This window comes from Eucyclogobius newberryi, unplaced genomic scaffold (assembly GCF_026437365.1).
Source record: "Eucyclogobius newberryi isolate DKJ021-1_F unplaced genomic scaffold, fEucNew1.0.hap1 SCAF_7, whole genome shotgun sequence".
Taxonomy (NCBI): domain Eukaryota; kingdom Metazoa; phylum Chordata; class Actinopteri; order Gobiiformes; family Gobiidae; genus Eucyclogobius; species Eucyclogobius newberryi.
In genome coordinates, this window is record NW_027316389.1 from 41,502,384 (window position 1) to 41,507,383 (window position 5,000).

General features: G+C 52.0%; 1 pseudogene; it reads left to right on the top strand.

Annotated features, from left to right (window-relative positions):
• Positions 1-4,866: 4,866 nt before the first annotated feature.
• LOC140350260 (5S ribosomal RNA) lies at positions 4,867-4,985 on the top strand (annotated as a pseudogene).
• Positions 4,986-5,000: the final 15 nt, after the last annotated feature.

Here is a 5,000-nt window from a genome sequence, read left to right on the forward strand (position 1 = left end):
CGTCGCACTGGAGATGGTGCTCGGCTCAGCGCTGGCGTCTGGGAAGGTGGGAGCAGGACAAACTGCTCCTCCTGACCAGAGGGAGGGGACTCGTGAGGGTCCAACTCCTAAGCCCGTGGAGGAAGAGGCTGAACCCGGGAGGAGGATGGGTGCGGGACAGGCCCCGCATCTTACCTCCAAAGGGGGGGACATCACCACAGAGCTGGGTGATGATCCCAAGCTCCAGTCGGACGGTGGTAAGAGGGGACAGGTGGAGAAGAAGGATAAGAAAGGGGCAAGACGCAGGAAGCAGGTGGCAGGAGACGGAGAGGGCGCTGCTGCTGAGAGCGGCTCTGCCTCCTCCGTTCCAACCACTTCAAAAGCGCCAGCAGAAAGCTCCATCAACCCACCATCCTCCACACGCAGCTCTGCCCCACGAGGTGAGCTCGAGACTGTTTTTAATGATGACTTCATGGATTTCTCCACCCGTGAAGTCAGAAAAAGAGTGTGGCAGTCGGATGCGACGGGCGCCAAAAAGAAGTCTAAATAAAAGATGGGTTACATCCTCCAAGGTCTCCTCTTAATGGCGTTCTCCTTGTCCTCTTGGAACGCAGGCGGCCTGCGGAGCCCAGTGCGGATGCAGAGCGCGTTACACTTTTCCAAGTGGGACGTGCTCTGCATCCAAGAAACGCACTGGGATGTCAGCCACGCGCAACAAGTGCGGAGCATGGGAGTAGGCTCTGTATTTTGGGCCCTGGGCACGGCGTGCTCGCGCGGTGTGGCCACGGTGGTGAGGCCTGGTGTCTTAGGCCAACCCACCCTGGTACACGCCGACCCAGAGGGCTCCTTCCTGGTCCTGGACTTCACGGACACAGTGAAGTTCAGACTAATTAACATCTACGCCCCGAACGATGATGGTCTGAGGAGGCAATTCTTCAAAAAAATATTTCGCTTTGCGAACGACAATACAATCATAATCGGTGACTTTAATACAACACTTTGCAAGACAGACATCGGCATTAACAACTCTTTTAAAAACAGCACTGCCAGGACAGCCCTGTTGGAAGAAGCCGCCAGCAGGAACCTGACGGAGGTGTGGCGGTTCGTCCACCCCTTCCTGAAGGATTTCTCCAGGCGGCAGGTCGTCCAGGGCGTCCTGAAGCAGTCCCGCATTGACCTCTGTTTTGCCTCCTCAGACCTGGCACAGAGAGTCAGTGGTGCTTCCTACAAGTGGTCAGGCTTGAGTGATCACTCCACTTTAGATATTTATTTTGGGTTAGTTTCATCACCGAGGAATGGAGGACTGTGGGTCCTAAACAGCTCCATCCTCGGTGATGAAACTTTTTGTAGGAAAATGGACTTTTTGTTTGATGTATTTGACATGGAGCTGGAGCTGATCGACAGCGTGGTCGATTGGTGGCCGACGGCAAAAACACGCATTAAAAAGCTCTGTGTCAATTACAGCAAACACAAGGCGTGGCTGTCGACCAGGAGGGAGACCGCTCTCCGCCAGCGCCTGCAGGTCCTGGACCAGGGCGCAGCTTCCACCACTGGCCCTGTGGATCCAGAGTACCTGGTGGTGCGCGCTGAGCTGGAGCAGCTGGAGGTAAGTAGGTGTCAGGGTGCAATTTTGAGGGCAAAAGCCAGACACACAGTCGAAGGAGAACGCTCGACAGCGTTCTTCTTCGGCTGTGAGAAGGCTACACAGGGAAAGATGCACATAGATAAGTTGATAGATAAGACAGGTAAGATTGTTTCCGAGGTAAGTGAGGTTTTAGAGACAGCGCAGGATTTCTATAGTAGGCTTTTTAGTTCAGACGGAGTGGCAGAGCAGGCTTTAGACCAGGCTGTAGGTGCTCTGGAGCGCACACTGAGCAGGGAGGATAGGGAGCTGTGCGACGCGCCTCTGTCTCTCATGGAGATAGAGGCTGCAGTCAAGAGTTTAAATACAGGAAAAAGCCCCGGAGAGGACGGACTAACCTGTGAGTTTTTCAAGCGTTTCGCTTCCAGGTTAGCTCCGATCCTACTCCTATTATATCAGGATTTTGAGAGTGAGAGTAGAGTTGGCGATGGTTTTGCGATGAGTGTCGTCACTCTGCTTTTTAAGAAGGGCGACAGGAGCAGCCTCGCCAACTACAGGCCCATTAGCCTTTTGAACGTAGACTATAAAATTTTAGCAAAGGTATTAGCAGGTAGGTTAAAGCGTGTGATTGGATCCGTCATACACCCCTCGCAGGCCTACAGCGTCCCCGGGAGGGACATCTCAGACACAGTTTTGTCTCTGAGATATCTCCTTCGGCAGATGCACGCGACCGGTGGTATTCACGTTAGTGTAGACTTTAACAAGGCGTTCGACAGAGTTGAGCATTCGTTCCTCTGGACTGTATTAGGTAAGTTAGGTTTCGGCGAACGGTTTGTTAATTGGCTACAGCTCATCTATTCCTTTGCGGTCAGTAAGGTCAAAGTCAACGGGTTTCTAACTGACTCTTTCCCCTTAAAAAGATCAGTCAGGCAGGGCTGTCCCCTCTCGTCGCTCCTCTACAGCATCGCCGCTGAGCCTTTGGCGGCCATGTTGAGGGCGGACGCGGCGGTGAGGGGACTGACCACGCCTGCGGGTAGGGAAGTCAAAATTTTTCAGTACGCAGATGACACGAATCTGATCCTCCGAGACGTGGAGAGCCTGAACGCCTCTCTCCACGTGCTCAATGTTTACGGCCTCGCTTCAGGGGCCAAAATCAATTTCGATAAAACCACGGTTAAATTTTGCGGCAGCGTCACGCCTGTTCCTCTCCCTGTCCAGCTCCGGGAGGCGGGGGACTCCTACAAGGTCCTCGGCGTCCCCCTGGGCAGAGACGAGGAGGCGTGTCGTACTGCACTTTGGTCGCCTTTGTGCGAGAAAATTACAGCGCGCTTGAATTTTTGGAGACGTCGTAATCTGACATTAAAAGGTAAAGTCTTAGTTGTAAATTCTTTGTGCATGTCCATGTTGAACCATGCACTCTCCGTGTACGGCCTGCCGGGGGTCTATGCTAACAAATTAAGGTTAGTGATAAACCACTTTTTGTGGAATCGTGAGAGGGGCTTTATTGCACATAAGGTTATGATAGGTGAGTACGATCAGGGAGGTTTAAAGTTAGCAGATTTAGAGTTAAGGAAGAAGGCCTTCAGGCTGAAAACAATTCGGAAATTTCTAGACGTTGAGGTAGATGCTCCATGGAAGGATTATATAGGTGAGTTTGTTAATAGTCTAGGTAAGTTTTGTGTTTATAATTTGTGTTTGTTGCCCCCTGTTTCGGTCCTGGAAGGCCTCCCCCCCTTCGAGAGGGAACTCTTGGAGGCGTGGAGGACTTTCAGGCCCCTGACTGTGGCGGTTCCAGACAGCGGTGAGGGTCTCGCGCACATGCCCCTCCGTCATAACCCTGACTTGCTCTCCGCTCCCCCCGGGAAGCGCGAGTGCATGATCAGTGGGGCGATGGAGGAGGCTGGGCTGGAATATGTAGGTAAGGTATTTGACGTGAAAGGTAATTTTAGTGTAGATTACATAGGGAAGTGTTTTAGGTTAGCAGGTAAAGTGTTTAGGAAAAAGTATATTAGTGGTATGGTAAGTATTTTTAACAGGAATCTGGTCAGGCATTGGGGAAGCACTTTGGGCCAAATGGGGAGCACGACAGGTAAGTTGAATTTTAATGTATTTGTTAGCACGGGGAGGTTTAGGATTTTCACAGACCTACCCACCCGCATCCTGTATCAGTTGTTGTTGCCAGGAGTGCTCGGGCGTCCCGCCTCGGAACACAAATGGTCATTAACATTCCCCGCACGCACCATCGCAACCATCTGGGCCAACATCTTTAATTGGTACACCCCACATAACGTAGGTCATTTTGACTTCAGATTTAGACACAGGATCGTCTTTACATCCGCAGCACTGCACGCATTTCTTCCCGACAGCTACGCTGCGGACTGCCCCGTGTGCCACGGACCCCCCGAGACCCTGGAGCACATGCTGTACACCTGCCCGGCCGTCCGCCCGTTCTGGTCCCGACTGCAGGACCTCCTCGCTCGGAGGCTGTCCTGGAGGCTCCCACCGCCGGCGGCCCTAGGAGGGGACGACCAGGAGCCCTGGCTCCTCCTCTTTGGTCCCGGACAGAGTCGCTCTGGAGCCAACACCCATCTCGCCCGACTAACCCTCTCCATAGCCCGGTACACATTATATCTCAACAGGAACATCCATCTCCGTGACAATAAAACAGCAGCACCCTGGCCCATCTTCAAAGGACTCTTGGCCGCACACCTCCGACACCTCCACATGGCAGCAGAGCACCGGTTCATCACCCACCTCGTCCCCCACAACACCCTGATCCACCTCACACCCTCTGGAAACCTGGACATCCTCTTCTGACCCCGGCATCACCCCCCCCAACCACGGCATCACCCCCCATCACTGAAGAATGTTTGGAGAATGATTGTGTGTTTGATTTTCTGTAATTTTTTGTCTCGTCTCCCCCTGCCCTTGTGTATCCCATTCCCTTGCCCTTGTGTGTCATGTATGTCTGTACATTCATGTAAATATATGTAAATACTTGTTTTAAGATGTTTTTGATAATAAAAGATAAAAAAAAAAAAAGACCCGCCCGATCTCGTCTGATCTCGGAAGCCAAGCAGGGTTGGGCCTGGTTAGTACTTGGATGGGAGACCGCCTGGGAATACCAGGTGCTGTGAGCATTTTCACACTTTTTCTCCTGTCAAAAAAAAAAAAAAAAATAAAAGAAGTTTTTCATTGAGATATCCCAATTTTGACCGAGCAAGTGGCGTGAAGGTACTCTTCACGAAAAGACAGTGTTTGATGCAAAAAAAGCCATTTATACGAGTTTTGACCTGGAACATTTGGCTCACGGCCATACCACCCTGGAACAGCCCGATCTCGTTTGATCTCGGAAGCCGAGCGGGGTTGGGCCTTGTTAGTACTTGGATGGGACACCGCCTGGGAATACCAGGTGCTGTGAGCATTTTCACACTTTTTC